General features: G+C 37.4%; 1 protein-coding gene across 1 annotated transcript in view; it reads left to right on the forward strand.

Moving 5' to 3' along the window:
• SPPL3 (signal peptide peptidase like 3) overlaps positions 1-16,994 on the forward strand; it is a 107,582-nt gene that overhangs the window by 14,420 nt on the left and 76,168 nt on the right. The gene's annotated exons all lie outside the window — the stretch shown is intronic.

A 16,994-nucleotide genomic window follows, 5' to 3' on the forward strand; every position in this document is an offset into this window, starting at 1 on the left:
TACAATATTATTGACTATATTCCCTATATTGTACTTTATATCCCTGTGACTATTTTTTTAAATTATAGTTGACATTCAATATTATGTTAGTTTCAGGTGTACAGCATAGTGGTTAGTCATTTACATAATTTATGAAGTGATCCCCCCCATAAGTCTAGTACCCATCTGACAGGATACATAGTTTTTACAATATTATTGACTATATTCCCCCTACTGCACTTTACATCCCCGTGACTGTTTTGTAACTACCAATTTGTACTTCTTAATCCCTTCACCTTTCTCACCCAACCCCCAACCCCTCTCCCATCTAGTAACCATCAGTTTGTTTATCTATGAGTCTGTTTATGTTTTGTTTGTTTATTTTGTTCTTTAGATTTCACATATAAGTGAGATCCTATGGTATTTGTCTTTCTCAGTCTGGCTTATTTCGCTTGGCATAATACCCTCTAGGTCCATCCATGTTGTCACAAATGGATTTTATTCTTTTTTATAGTAGAGTAATTTCCATTGTATATATGTACCACATCTTCTCTATCCAGCCATCTTTTGATGAGCATTTTGGTTGCTTCCATTTCCTAGCTATTGTAAATAGTGCTGCAGTAAACATAGGACACTGCAGTATGTGTCTTTTCAAATTAGTGTTTTGGGTTTCTTTGGATAAATACCCAGGAGTGGAATTGCTTGGTCATAAGGTAGTTCTATTTTTAATTTTTTGAGGACCCTCCATGCTATTTTCCGTAGTGGCTGTTCCAATTTGCAATCCCACCAGCAGTGTATAAGGGTTCCCTTTTCTCCACATCCTCGCCAACACTTGTTGATTTATTGATGATGGTCATTCTGACAGGTGTGAGGTGATACCTCATTGTCGTTTTTATTTGCATTTCTCTGATGATTAGTGATGTTGAGCATCTTATGTCTGTTGGCCCTCTGTAGGTCCTGTTTGGAGCAATGTCTTTTCAGGTCCTCTGCCCATTTGTTGATTGGAGTATTTTACTCTTTTTGATGCTATTGAAAATTAAATTGTTTTCTTAATTTCCTTTTTGGATCGTTCATTTCCAATGGATAGAAATATACATTATTTGTGCATGTCAGTCTTGTACAACTGCAACTTTGTCAAATTTGTCCATTAGTTATAGTTGTTGTTTTGCGTATTCTTTAGGATTATGTATATAAAATCATGTCGTCTGTGAGTAGAGCTAGTTTTACTTCTTCCTTTATAATTTGGATGTTTTTTATTTCTGTTGCTTGCCTGATTGGCTAGAACTTTCAGTTCGGTGTTGAATTGAAGTGAAAAAAGGTGGGCATCCTTGTTTTGTTTCTGACCTTATGGAGAATACAGTTCACTCATTTAAAGTATACAGTCCAGTGTGGTTTTTAGTACATTCACAGAGGTGAGCAACCATCACCATAATCAATTTTAGAACATTTTTTTCATCCCAAAAGAAATTCTGTACCCATTAGCAATTACTCCTTTTCCCTCTTTTCCTCAGCTCCTGGCAGCCACTGATGTACTTTTTGTTTCTTTGGATTTATTTGCCTGTTTCATATCAATGAAATAACAATATGTGGTCTTTTGATTTCTTTCACTTAGCTTGATGTCTTTATGTTTCATCCATGTTGTAACATGTATTAGTACCTCATTCCTTTTTACTACTGAATAATATTCCATTGTATGGATAGACCACATTCTATTTTTTCCATTTACTAAACGAACATTGGCGAATATTTGGGTTGTTTTATGTTTTGGCTATTATGACTAATGCTACTGTGAACATATATGTACAAGTTTTTGTGCAGATGTGTGTTTTCATTTCTCTTGGGTGAATACCTAGGAGTGGAATTGCTGGCTCATAGGGTTTCTCTGTGCTTAACACTTTGAGGAACTGCCAAACTTTTCCAAAACAGCTGCACCATTTTACATTTCCAGCAGCAATATATGAGGGTTCTAATTTCTCCACGTCCTCACCAACACTTGTCGTCGTCCATCTTTTTTATTAAAGCCATCCTAGTATGTGAAGTGTTTTTTATTTGTGTAATGCTTATGTTTAAGGGTTAATAGAGGGAAAAAGCAGTGGTTTAAAATGTTAGATCTGTCTGTTCTTAACGGTGTAGAACATCAGTTTTAGTTGCCTGAAAATCTAGCATTGGGGGAAAAATACAGTCTTTTGACTTGCAAACTTTTCTTCGGGCTACTCATTTTTTTTTTTTTAACATGCTAGAATCATTAGGAAGAAATTAGCATCAGATGATTAATGTTAAACTAGTTCCTCCCCTTGGTGTTAGCGAATGGACCAAATTACTCTGGCAACCTGCCGCATCTGGGTTGCCAGATTTAATGACTGGGGCTGGTTTAATGACGGGAGTTTTTCTGGGTTTTTTTTTTGTTTTTTTTTTTTTTTGCTTCGTTTTTTTTGTGGGGTGGAGCAGGGGAAGAAGTCCTCCATATCTCTCCTTTGCCAAGAAGGTAATCACTAGAGGAATTAATTGTAAAATATGACCTTTTCTGGGGCAGCACTGTGCAATAGAAATATAAGATACATAGTCATACGTAATTTAAAGTTTTCTGATAGCCACATTAAAAAGTACAAAGAAACAGGTGAAATTAAATTTTTTTTTAAAGATTTTATTGGGAAAGGGGAACAGGACTTTATTGGGGAACAGTGTGTACTTCCAGGCCTTTTTTCCAAGTCAAGTCGTTGCCTTTCAATCTTAGTTGTGGAGGGTGCCATTCAGCTTCAAGTTGTTGTCCTTTCAATCTTAGTTGTGGAGGGTGCAGCTCAGCTCCAGGTCCAGTTGACGTTTCTAGTTGCAGGGGGCACAGCCCACCATCCCTTGTGGGAGTCGAACCGGCAACCTTGCGGTTGAGAGGACGCGCTCCAACCAACTGAGCCATCCGGGAGCTCAGTGGCAGCTCAGCTCAAGGTGCTGTGTTCAATTTTAGTTGCAGGGGGCACTGCCCACCATCCCTTGCGGGACTTGAGGAGTTGAACTGGCAACCTTGTGGTTGAGAGCCCACTGGCCCATGTGGGAATCGAACCAGCAGCCTTTGGCATTAGGAGCATGGAGCTCTAACCACCTGAGCCACTGGGCCGGCCCAAAATTAATTTTAATACTAGTTTATTTAGCCCAGTATATCAAAAACATTTGTATCATTGATTGCATGTAATCAATACATAAATTGTTAATGTGATATTTTACATTATTTTTTTAGTACAAAGTCTCAGTTCAGACTAGCCCCATTTCAGGAGCTCGGTAGCTACAGGTGGCTAGCAGCTACCATACTGAACAACACAGTCCTGGAGGACTGAGCTTCTGCTCGTGGGGGTGTGTGTGTGTGTGTGTGTGTGACCTGTACATCTAGGAAACGCAGATGAGTGGTTGATCAGCCTGTATTTCTGGTTCTTTAATTTTATGTTGTTACTGCTTATTTTTAATGAAGAAGAGAGTGTTTCTAGGGTCAGAGAGGCAAGCTCCTTCCATAAGCTTACATTTTTAGTCGAGAATAGAGATTACTTAACAGGAGGAAGGGAAAAACAGTCCCTCTCATCATTAGGATGTACGAATCAGAGTTCTTAGCAAATGAAAGAAATCTTTTGGAACTGCTATTGCTGTTTGGCCTTATTCTAATTGTTCTAGATGTTCAGGGTCTGTTTTGGCCTGTTTTTTATCACTATTAAATCCTACTTGTACTGTTTGACCACATAGCTTACTTCGTTAGACAGAATAAGGTTGTAGATTTGATCTCTATAATTAATGAATCACTTTATACCTTTGGGGCTTCACTATAGTAATTAAAACAATAAACAGGATCCTGTTTTGTCCTTCATCCTTCTGTCCCTTCCTTCCAGTACTTTATTTTTTTATTTAAAAAAAATTTTTTAATTCGTTTCAGGTGTACAAAACAACATAGTGATTAGACATTTATACACCTCACAAAGTGTTGTTAGAGACTGCTGGCGTTTGCTTTGTGAGATGCCAGCAAATGTAATTAATACAACTTCAAGAGAAAGGAGATTTCCGTGGGCCATTGTATAGACTGTGTGTCCCAATCAATCATATGATGATCGCAGGGACTTAATTTGGTCAAAATGTCTTAGTCTTTGAGTACCTTTACTCACAGCTCACATTTTCTAATTTGCCTCAGTCCCCACCATTTTCTGTTTGCTGTACAATGAATCACTGCATCACTAGTGTGTTACTTACCGAGCCCCTGAAGGCAGTTGAATTGTGACCCTCTGCTATCTGATCAGCTATCCCCGCTCCTCCTCGTAACCACTGTCATTACTCCCTTGCTTTTCAGAAAACTAGTTTTATGTTTACTCCATTTTTATGTTTTACTGTACAGCATGTTTAGTTTTGCTTTATTTTAATGAAGTTGAGTATTAATAAAGATGATATGTATTGTATTTTATAATTTGCTTCTTTCGGTCACTATCGTTTCTAAGATTTGTCCCAGTCGTTGCACTCATTTCTGCAGCTATATAATGTTCCATCGTATGAATATACTATAATTTATTTATCCATGCTTCTGTGGATGGATATTTAGGTTTCCAGCTTGGGACTATTTCAGAGAGTTTTGTGAACATTACTGTACATATTCCTGGTGCTCATGTTTAAGAATTTTCTAGAGTTTCTACCTGCAGCTGAATCTGTTCATCTCTTTTATGGTGAGTGCTTTTGTGTCATAAGAAATCCTTTTCTATCTTGAGGTCCTCAAGGTATTCTATGTTTTCCTCTAAATAGGAATGCCTTAGGATTAGGGTTAATACTTTGCCTTTTACATACAAGTTTTTAAATTCAGAATCTAGATTAAATTTAGAATTTAGTCTAAATTAAGATTATATATGTATAAGTTTATGCATATATATATGTATAATCCTATATAATCCTCTTTTTTTATTGTGTTGAATTACAAAACAAGATTTTCCATTTAACCATTTTTAAGTGTACAGTTCAGTGGCATTAAGTACATTCACAGTGTTGTATGACCATCACCATCATCCATCTCCAGAACTTTTTCATCTTACAGAACTGAAACTCTATACCCATTAAACACTAATTCCCCATTACACCCTCCCCCAGTCTCTTGCAACCACCATTCTACTTTGTCTCAATGAATTTGACTACTCTAAGTAACTCGTATAAATGGAATCATATAATATTTATCCTTTTGTGACTGGCTTATTTCACTTAGTATAATGTCCTCAGGGTTCATCCATGTTGCAGCCTGTGTTAGAATTTCCTTCCCTTTTAAGGCTAAATAATATTCCGTTATATGGAATATATCACATACTGTGTTTATCCATTCTTCTGTCAGTGGACTTGGGTTGCTTCCACCTTCTGGCTATTATGAATAATGTGGCTTACGAACAGGGGTGTACGAATACCTGTCTGAGTCCCTGCTTTCAAATCTTCTGGATATATGCCCAGAAGTGGGATTGCTGGAGCATATGGTAATTCTATGTTTAATTTTTTTGAGGAACTGTCATACCATTTTCCATGGCAGCTGCACCATTTTACATCCCCAGCAGTGCACATGGGTTCCAGTTTCTCCACATCTTCGCCAACACTTATTTTCTGGTTTTCGTTTTTGGTTGTTTTTTTTTTAATAATAGCCATCCTAATGGGTATGAAGTGGTGTCTCATTATGGTTTTGATTTGCATTTTCCGAATGATTAGTGATGCTGAGTAGCTTTTTGTGTGCTTATTGGTCATTTGTGTACTTGGAGAAATGTCTATTCAAGTTCCTTGCCCATTTTTTTACTCTGGTTGTTTTGGTTTTACTGTTGAGTTGTAGTTCTTTATATGTTCTGGGTATCAGTTCATTATCAGTTATATAACTTGCAAATACGTTTTACCATTCCTTGGGTTGCCTTTTCACTTTGTTAGTAGATCTAGTATCCCGTGGTGCACATAAGTTTTTCTTTTTCTTTTTTTTTTTTTCCCTGAAAAGGTCTTATCACACACACAGGCAGTGGGGTTCAATCCTTCTTGGCTGCTGCCTTCCTCGTGGCTGCAAGGGCATTGCTCAGCTTCTCTCTTCCTCTTGGCACGGGTGTGTGTCCCCACCCTTTTCTTGATGAACTGCAGGGCCCGCTCTTCCTTAGAGACCTCGAGCAGCTCCATGGTGCGCTGCTCCTAAGGGACAAAGCCGCACACCTCTCGAACCGTGTCCTACATGAACTTGGTGTACTTGGTGAGGTCCCCGTGGTGGCGGCCATACCTCGGCTTGCTCACGTCCTCGGTCACCTTGTGGCCCTTGTTGAGGCCGTGGCCATGGGGTCGTGCAGAGCCATAGCTTCTGCAGCTGAAGCGCCAAACATAAGGTTTTAATTTTGATGAAGTCCAATTTATTTTTCCTTTTTCTGTCCCACTTCCCATCCCCCCCGTTTTCTTCTAAGAGTTTTATAGTTTTAGCTCTTATGTTTAGGACTTTGATGTACTCTGAGTCCATTTTTGTATGTAGTAAGCATTCAACTTCATTCTTTTGTGTAGACCCTTTTTAATAGAATGATAGCATACTATATACACCGTGATGCTATATCTTGCTTTTTTCATTTCACTTGATAATGTATCTCAACCCACTAACTTATTTCCTTTTCATTCTGTCCTCTAGTATTTAGTCGAAAGGTGTCAGCCAATATATAGGAGAGACCTTTTAAGTATGGCTGCCTTAACTAACAGTTAAATTAAAAGAAAATCAAATAAGAATATTAATCCCAGGAATGAAAGCTGAAAGGAAAAAAATAAAAGGAAGGGAAAAAAGAGGTGGAGTATAGGAATAAGCATCATCAACTTTTGCTTTCAGGAGGACAAATTGCAGTTTTGTTGAAAGTTTATCAGGAATGTAGTTAACTCTGTGTGTATATATAATTTATCCTTCAATCCGTCCTCTGAAGTATAGGTAATATTATTTCCCCCATATTACAGTTGAAAAACTGATTACTCACACAAGATTATATTGTTAATGAATAGCAGAGCTAGAATTTGAGCACAGGTATTTTTGACTCTAAAGCCAAGGCTGTTTGCCATTAAATGGTTCTCTGAAAATAAAGGGAACCTTTAATCAAGTAAGCTTGAAAAGGCTGCATATAAAATCCTTCTCTTGGAAATTCATAGTCTGAATTAGTATATTATGAGCTCTGAGAAGTCGGCCGTAAAAAAGAAACCTGTTTAATTTTATTTAAATGTTAAAAGACACTCACTTGCCCAAGGAAAAAGTTTGTTTGGCATCTTAATACCTGAAACAGTTCTCCCTTACCACTATTTTGGGAAGTGCCACACAACAGTTGTGTTCTTTCTTGTATCCAATCTCAAGAAATGCTAAAGACAGGAAATTAAGTCCTAACTTGGGGAAGAAAAGAAGCAGCCTTTGGAAATTACCTAACAGACCAGGCGTGGAGCCTTTTTGGTCCCCTTATATACCCCAGTCTATTGTGAGATCATTCAAAAGGACAGGTGCTTTTCCAGAGGTGAATTGCATGTGACTACAATTTACTTTGTCCACAGGACAAGTTAATATGAAGCTTCAGCTTTACTTCAGTGTGTATGATATGGTAAAACTATAAAACGTATAAAACAGAAGAATTTAAGACATCCATTTAGAAGTATTTCAGAAAAAATATTTGACCTGCAATACTTTTTATATAGGAACTTTGAGTTACGGATTCTATCTTGGTCATGAATTGTTCATTTCAGCTGTACCACAGGTAATATAAGCTATGGTTTAGGAAATGAAAGATTTGATCTGTTATGAATGTACCATTTAAACACTGAATAGAAACTGGTGTCAGAGATGGTCAGCAAGTGAAGAAATCCGCAGCCTACTTGCGTTTATTTGCAAGAGAAAGTCATTTATCAGTTTGAAACCCAATTGCTTGATTAGGCATTGCTTTTAGTAATCATATCTTTATGTTGTTATGAAATGTTCTTTCTTTTTTTTTTCCCATTAACTTTTCCAAGTTCTCAGGTTCCATAAAGTATTTGGTTAGTATATTAATTGAAAGAACATTATTTTTTTTTTAACTTGGACAAAATTGCCTTCATGGTGTATTTTCTGCAACCAACCTAGTTTTTCCCCATTAAAGTTTAGTTTAGTTTTGTTTTTTTTTAAATAAATTATACTGATTACCAGTTGTTTTATACTTTTTGTTGCAGTTTTAATGGAGATGTTTCCCCATTTTTTTTCCTAGCTGATTATTCCTGGTGTATAGAAATACCATTGATTTTTGCAGATTTGCTTTAATATCCAACAACTATAGTAGACTATTGTGATTCTTCGCTTAAATTTTGCATAGAATCATGTAGTTGTAAATATCTTTGAGTAATTTTTGTAATTCTTGTTTTATTTGTCCCTTCAAAAGAAAAACTACTTTGGAGTAAAGAATATGTAATACACTATTTTAAATAGCTGAAACAGGGTTCCCTTGCTCTTTTAAATGGAAATCCACTTGTGTTTAATTATCAAACTTGATGTAGATTGTTTTATTTTTATTTATATTTTTTCTTGTTCATATTTTCAAGAACCTTTTATTTCCTTAGACATCTAAATGGTTTATAGTCTATGAGGTGTGACAATTAACTTCACGAACTTGCCACCATTTGCTTACATGGGCACCACTGTACAAACAGCTCGGTAAGGTTTCATAACCTTGGTATATCAGTGTCTCACAGCTGTGTTCGTGTCGACATGTGGCAGTGCCTTGCTGAGTGGCGTTCATTATTGTTGTTGTGTGGTTTTGTGTGCTGTCGTGAGAATGTCTGAGCTTGAATTAGAGCAACGAACAGACATTAAATTTCTTGTTAAACTTGGGAAGAGTGGAAGTGAAATCAGGGACGTGTTAGTCCAAGTTTATGGGGATAATGCCATGAAGAAAACGGCAGTGTACAAATGGATTAAACATTTTTCTCAGGGGAGAGAACGCGTCACTGATGAAGAGAGGTCAGGGCGGCCAATAATGAGCAGAACCGACGAAAACATTGCAAACATTCGTCAGATTGTGTGAAAATTTGTCAGATTGTGTGTCAAAATCATCGGCTGACTGTGAGAAGCATAGCAGACCAAGTAAACATCGACAGAGAAACAGGAAAATGTTATCTGAAAATCTTAGCTTGAGAAAGGCGTGTGCAAAAATAGTCCCGAAGGAGCTCTTGCATCACGACACTGCGCCAGCTCACAGGGCACTGTCTGTGAGGGAGTTTGTAGCCAGTAAACAAATCACTGTATTGGAACACCTTCCCTACTCACCTGATCTGGCCCCCAATGACTTCTTTCTTTACCCGAAGATAAAGGAAATTGACATTCAGGACATCAACGGTAATATGACGGCAACTCTGATGGCCATTCCAGAAAGAGTTCCAAAATTGCTTTGAAGGGTGAGCTAGGCACTGGCTTCGGTGCATAGCTTCCCAAGGGGAGTACTTGGAAGGTGACAGTAATGATATTCAGCAATGAGGTATGTAGTACTTTTTCTAGGATGAGTTCGCGAACTTAATTGTCAGACCTTGTATGCTACATTCATATCTGAAATGTCTAGTCTGCTGTTTCTGCTGGCTCTTGTGGTAGATTCTTTCTTTGGGGTGTTTGTGAAAATTGGTTAACCTGGAGATGCTCATTTTCCTTGGAACTTGATCTACACCAAACCCTGAGGCCTGAAGTTGTGGACCTAGGGAGCAGTGGTTCTCAACCGGGATGACGCCCCCCGCCCCATAATGTAGATGTTTTAATTAGTTTGAAAAAGTTCTTTGCTGCATTTTATAAAAAGAGAGATTGGCTGAATTTTATAAAATGTAGAGTCTGTTGCTATCATGACATTTTGCATGAATCTTTTGCTTGTATGGTATCAGTAGTTTTACTTATTTTAAAAACCTTACATTCTTGGAACAAAACCTAGTTTTTAATTAATCTCTTGAGGTATTGCTTTAATTGCTTGAGTTTTATTTAAGAGTCTCACATCGTTATTCATAAGATTGTCGTGTAGTTTTCTTTTTAATTTTTATCTTGTCAGTTTTAAGACCTGAATAATACTTCCTCCAAAGCACTTTGAGGTCACTATGCCACAATTTTGTTAGACATATTTAAATTCCTGGGTAAAGCTGTTGAGTTTTAGTGCTCTTGAGGGAGTAAAGAAAAGGTGGTTGGGTAATTTGTAATTATCTTGGTCAGTCTGTTCTGTCAGGTTGGTTTATTGTATCAATTTTGTTTTCTTGTATCAATTTTGGTATTTAATAATTTAATAGCATATTATCCATTGGACTTAAGTTTTTAAATTTATTAGCATGTAAATATGAATGGTATTCACTAATAATTCTGATCTCTTTTACTTTGGCCTTTATGATTCCTTTCTCATTTCTAACTGAGATTTTTCATTTCCCATTTAATTTTTAAAGTTTTAATCAACTTTCTGAGGTGTAATTACCTACAGTAAAATTCACCTACTTCAAGTGTATAATTCAATGAGTTTTTCGCTTTTTAAAAAATGTTTATTGGAGAATATTGGGGAACAGTGTGGTTTTCCAGGACCCATCAGCTCCAAGTCAAGTTGTTGTTTTCAGTCTTATTGTGGAGGGCGCAGCTCACTGGCCCATGTGGGAATCGAACCGGCGACCTTGGTGTTATGAGCACCGCGCTCTAACCACTGAACAAGCCAGCCGCCCCTTGTCTAACTTTTCACACTGTTTTCAGCACTTCCAAATAGTAAACTTGATTAATTGTTTGTCCAGTTGGTTCAAATTCATAATGAATAATCCCTCTGATAATCAAAAAAGGTTAGCAACATCGTTGCGACAAGTTTGCGAACCTAATTGTCAGACCTCATAGAACATTTCTTTCCATCACTTCAAATAATTTCATTGTGCCCCTTTATAGTTAATTCCCTCCATTTACACCTAGGCCCTTCTTTGAAGTTTCTGCTCTACTAAGTCTAGGGTACAGCCCAGGACTGGAGATTTGTAGACCCCCGCCCAGGTGATTTCTTCCAGACTGGCTTGGGAAATACCCCATAGAGCCTGGGCCCATTCCTGGAGGTGCTGCCTCATTTTGACTCCTGTCCACAATTTCTTTGCTACAATTGAGGCTATAGCTACTGTTTTAGTTAATAGTAATCTTTAAAGTATTGCTAACATTTTGTAAGCACTTCCTTGTTAGGCTCCATGTCAAACACTAAATTGAATCCTTACGACTCTTGGAAGTGTAGGTACTATTATCCTCATTTTGCAAATGATGATAAATAATTTGTTATAGGGCTTCTGACTAGTAGGTGTGGACCCAGGATTGGAACCCAAGCAAACTGACGTTAGAGCCATTGCCCTTAACTAACTATCCTGCTGTTGCAGGTCAAATGCTGAGCTAAGCTGCTTGTGCAATACGCTGTTGAGTAGTACATAGTTCTCTGTGTGCGTGAGGTAAGAGACATGGTAAAACACGAAACAGCCACAATAAAAGTGAGTACCTAACTGAGAGTGTTGTCTCATACGCATGTGAGAGTTAAGTCAGAGCAGAAAACAGGTCTGTTCAAACAGTAGCCCATCCTGAAGGGCCACAGAATGACCAATTAGGTAGGTAACTGTTGATGCTTTTCTAGATTTGCAGTTCTCAAAAAGTGTGGAACCTACACTCCTGGGAATCCTGAAACCCTTTCGTGGGGTCCTCAAGGTCGAATTATTTTCATAACATACGGAGAAGTTACACCTTTTTCTGTGTTAACATTTGTACTGCTGGTACAATTGCATTGGTGGGTGTAGTGCTGGTGCCTAAGCGTGAAACAAGCAGTGACACCAAAATGTTCTGGTAGCCATTGTAGTCTTCACTGCTGCACTCTTCATTGTTTTTTTTGTTTTGTTTTGTTTTTCTAAAAAGCCAGTTTCACTTAAGAATGTCATTGTTGAAAAAAAAGTGTTTCTTTTATTAAATCTCGATACTAGAGCACACCTTTTTAATACTCGGTGCGATGCAATGGGAAGGACATGAAGCCACTTCTACGTATTGAGGTACCATGGTAGTTTTAAGGGAAAGTGCTTGGAGGATTGTTTGAGTTGCATGCTAGCAACTTTTTTCTCAGAGCACCATTTTTACTTGAAAGAGTGAGTGACAAGAAAACTGTGGTTATTAAGATTTGGCAGATATTTTCTCAAAAATGAAAGGACTGATATTATTTGTTGCCAGTGATAAAATTTGAGCTTGACAACTTCCCAGTATTTTCAGGCTTCTCTGATGAGATCCGTGGTAATATTAACAAATAATTTTTGATAGTGAATAATGAAATGTGTCAACATTTTTGAAGAGCTGCAGTAACTCTGAACTAATATTTACAGAGTGAAGATCTATTCAAAGTGCACGATAGACCAGTGGATTTTTAATGAAGCGAACTACAAAAAGTTCATCATATGGTTTCAGATGCCACATTGCATGTAACCTTTAAGAAACTACTGTGTTTCCCCGAAAATAAGACCTAGCTGGGCCATCCGCTCTAATGCGTCTTTTGGAGCAAAAATTAATATAAAACCCGGTATTATATTATATTCCCAGTCTTATATTAAAATAAGACTGGTCTTATATTTTTTTTTTTGAATGACTGCTTGATGTTTTCATATTAGGATTCATTGTATTCAGTATTTTAATATGTTAAAATAAAAATGAACCACAAAGAGATACGGTTTTACACCTATTTGGCTACTATTAAAAAAAGAAACGAACAAGTGTTGGCAAGAATACAGAGCAATTGCAACCCCTGTACACTATTGTGGGAATACAAAATGGTACTGCCACTATGAAAACCAGCAGGGCAACCCCCCAAAAAACTAAAGCAGAATGATCATATAACACAGCAATTCCACTTCTAATAATATACCCCCCAAAATTGGAAGCATGGTCTTGAAGAGATACTTGTACACCAACGTTCATAGCAACACTATTCACAACAGCCAAAAGTTGGAAGCAACCCAAATGTCCAACAACTGAATAAACAAAATGTGGTGTACACATACAGTGGAATATTATGCAACCTGAAAAAGGAGGGAAATTCTGACACACGCCACAACATGAACAAACCCTGAAGACACTATGCCAAGTGAACAAGTCAATCACAAAAAGACAAAGACTATATAATTCCACCCACATGAGATACCTAGAGTAGTCAGATTAATAGAGACAGAAAGGGACTGGTCTTATATTAATTTTTGCTCCAAAAGACGCATTAGAGCTGATAGTCCGGCTTGGTCTTATTTTCGGGGAAACACGGTACCATTTTTTTTAATGTTTCAATTACAGTTGACATTCAATATTATATTAGTTCCAGATGTACAGCATTTGGACATTTATATAACTTATAAGGGGATCCTCCCAGTAAGTCTAGTACCCCCTTGACTCCATGCATGAGTTATTACAATATTGCCTATATTCCCTGTGCTGTACTTTACATGACTATTTAGTAACTGTTAATTTGTACTTCTAATCCCTTCACCTTTTTCACCCAGCCTCCTACCCAAAACAAACTACCATTTGTTGAATTTTGTCACAGTATTGAATATCCACAATTATCTGAAAGGCTATTAAAATACTCCCTTTTAAAGTACATATTTGCAAGAGGCTGGATCTCCTTCATATACTTGAAACAAAATAATGAATCGCAACAGATTAAATGCAGAAATAAATAGAACGCAGTTGACGTGTTAAACCAGACATTAAAGATATTTGTAAAACAGTGCCATGCTTCTCACTAATTTTGTTGTTGTTATTTTGGAAAAGTTAGGTTTCATTAAAACATGATTAATGTGAACATGTAATGGGTTTATTGTTTTTATGTTTTCAGTTTTAATTCTAATATGATAAATATCATTAGATTTAGTGTTCATAAACGAGCTTTTTGGGGTCCTCAGTAGGAGTCCTGAAACCAATAAGTTTGGTTTCCACTAAAATGAATCTTTAGCAGTCTGTAGTTTGTCCCCACTTGCTTGTATTTTGGGTTTCATGAGGGTATCTTATCACTTAGTTTTGTTGTAGCTGCAGATTTTCAGTTTTGCTATCCAAATTGCTCAGTCTTTTATTATGGGAGAGTTCAGGAGCATTAAAAAAAAAGCTGTGCCCTGGCTACTGCCATCATTCTACATCCTGTCCCATAATTACATATTCTTAAAAAAATTCCTTTTGAGCAGAAAAGTGGCAAAAATTGAGAATGATAGTATTTTGTTTTTTAATTTCAAATGTGCATGTAGTCTGTTTAACACAATGCAGTGAAAAAGCTCTGGTGTGAATTACTATCTTGATCCATTAGGAATACCAAACAGGTCTGGTTTCACTTGGGAAACACGATTTAGTCTGTGTTTATATGATTAGCAAAATTCATAATGGACTGTTCTTTGGTTTGAGAACAGTTAGATAATTTTAAAAATGTATTTTGTAATTGTTTAAAATCGTAGAGAAGGAGGTAAATGGAGGAAAAATTAAGTTAGAAAAATTTTCTGTTTATACCTATACCTTAATGATAACTATAAATGAGGCCTTGGATGGTGGTGTACAGGTGGTTAGTTTACTATTAACCATATTTATTTATGTTTCTTATTTCTTAGTCTGGCCTTAATACATGCTAACAGTGATTTTTGAGCAAAGTACTTATGACCCATTGTTTAGGGTGTAGCTGTTCTAGAAGTGCTTCCTTTTGAAATTGACATCCATATCTAATGTTTAAGAACCTAGATTTATTTCACTCCTGTTTCAAGGAAAACAGTTTACTTCATCCACTTTTACTTTTTTCTCTTGTGAATTAGTCTATCTTCAGCTACAATTAAAAAAAATCCTGACTTGACTGACTTAAACAAGAGCTTGTTTACCATGGACAGGGATTTTGATCTGTGGTGCTCACTGCTGTGTCTTTGGTCAGTGCTTAGGAAATACCTGAAGAAATAAAGAGGTGAAAATGTCAGTTCCACAGTAGTGGTCGGGCAGCTCAGTAGTAGTATCAAGGGCCCTTGTTTCTTCAGTTCTGCTGCTTCTGTGCTCTTCACTGCATCTGCCTCAACTGTGGGCTTGCTGCCCTATTTTCAAGATGGCGGCAACATTTCCTAGATACATCATCATCAGTACCACACCAGAGACAGAAACAAGAACCTTCTCTTCGTGTGTGTGTGTGTGTGTGTGTGTGTGTGTGTGTATAACCTTTTCCTCCCATCTCATTGGCCAGAATTACATCATAAGCCTAGGCCAGATCATTACCAAAGGGACTGGAAACTCCGGGATTTGCTTAGATCTGTGATGTCCAGTAAGGTAGCCACTAGCCACGTGTGGCGATTTAAATTTAAATTCATTAAAATTAAATCAGATTATAGATTCATTTCCTCAGTTGCACTCAACACATTTCAGGTGCTACCTATATTGGAAAGTGCAGACACAGAACATTTTCATCATTACAGAAACTTCTATTGGCCAGTGCTGGCTTACATTAGTCATGATTCACCCTCTGGGCCTTTCAGAATTATACTCAGTCTTCAGACTGGAATTCTCTGGGCTGCTTTACAGCCTTCAGGGCCATCTGCATGGTGAATGGGCACAGTACCTGACCGTGATCCCACCGGTGTGGCTCTTGCGCTTCAGGTACACCTGTACTCCTTCGCGTGGGGGACGTGTTTCCTCCATGGATGAAAAAGAGTAATGCTGTTTTACTGCCTGAAAGAGGACGGAACACATTTCTGAAGCAAGTATTGTTTTATTTGAAAGTTAAGCTTTGAAGTCATAGTGCTAAATAGCAGGGGCCTGTGATTTACTTGACAATATTGGTTTATATACATTTGTCAGTTTCTAACTGGGTAGTTGAAAAATGCCAGTAAACTGTGTTATTTCTGTTCCTTTATTGTGCTGTCCAGATGTTCTTATAATGGAGATGTACTTCAGAGCGTGTTAGAACTATCAGTGTGGATGTGGGTTGAAATGTGCTAATGCTTTCCATCACCTAAGCATCATTTTTACTGTGCTATTGCTCATCAGAGTGGCAGAAAAAGGATAGAATCATTGATAGGTCTCCTTTACTTCCTAGTTCTTTTTGCGCTTCCTGGGGTCCTGTGCTCATTCCATACAAAGGGCAGAAACCACAGCTGGAAGGATACTGATTTTCCTCTCTTTCCTGTACACCAGAGTAGGGTCAGACAATCTCTGCGTGCTTCTCCCTTCTCTCTCTCTCCCTCCCCTCTCAGTACATGCATGTACTGAAAATCCTGACTTAATATTAGGTAGGTCCAGATAAGTAGCATGAATACCATCAATATAAGAATGTTGTTACCATTACGTTGTTTCTCTCAACTGAGCAGGTTTTGATTATACCAAAAACAAAATGCCCTGCTTTGGAAACACTTGGCAATGGCTATTATTTAAAAGGAATAGGAAAAAACAGGAAGTTGAGCTTTTTGTTGCCCACAACCTTTGCCAAGTTCTGTAATTTAATGAGGTTTAGATTTTAGGTCATTCTGACTGAATTTTAGGTTGACTCACTTCACAGCCATTTTTGAGTCTTAGACAAACTTTTTAGTAATAGGATGCTTCCGTGCCTCATTCAAACATACTGAATGTAATTTAACATGTATTTGACTGGTAAGGCTATGCTGGCACCACACACTCTTGCCCATCAGTTACTATTTTACTGACTTACAGATGTAGATGCTGTAAGAGAGAGGTGACCACACAGCATATCACTCATGATTTTTTTTTTAAATCTTTGCTGTCTGCTCGCATACTTCTCCATTTTATGTCAGCAGGACTAGATTTACTTACATCTAACTATTAAAGAGTGTAATTTGACAAAGACCACCAAAATTTACCAGTTTCTTTAGCAATCTAAAGCATTTTCGGGGTGGATGGGCCATGTTTACAAATTTAATACCCTTGCACTGAATGTTGAGAATTATTCTGGCACTTGATGGTGAACTCTTGACTTTTCTGAACTTTAGCTTCCTCTGCCCCCTCACAAGAGGCTCTTACAAGTATCACTACATTTAATTCCCTAAGAGCT

The sequence above is a fragment of the Rhinolophus sinicus genome, linkage group LG16 (genome assembly GCF_036562045.2).
Source record: "Rhinolophus sinicus isolate RSC01 linkage group LG16, ASM3656204v1, whole genome shotgun sequence".
Classification (NCBI taxonomy): Eukaryota; Metazoa; Chordata; class Mammalia; order Chiroptera; family Rhinolophidae; genus Rhinolophus; species Rhinolophus sinicus.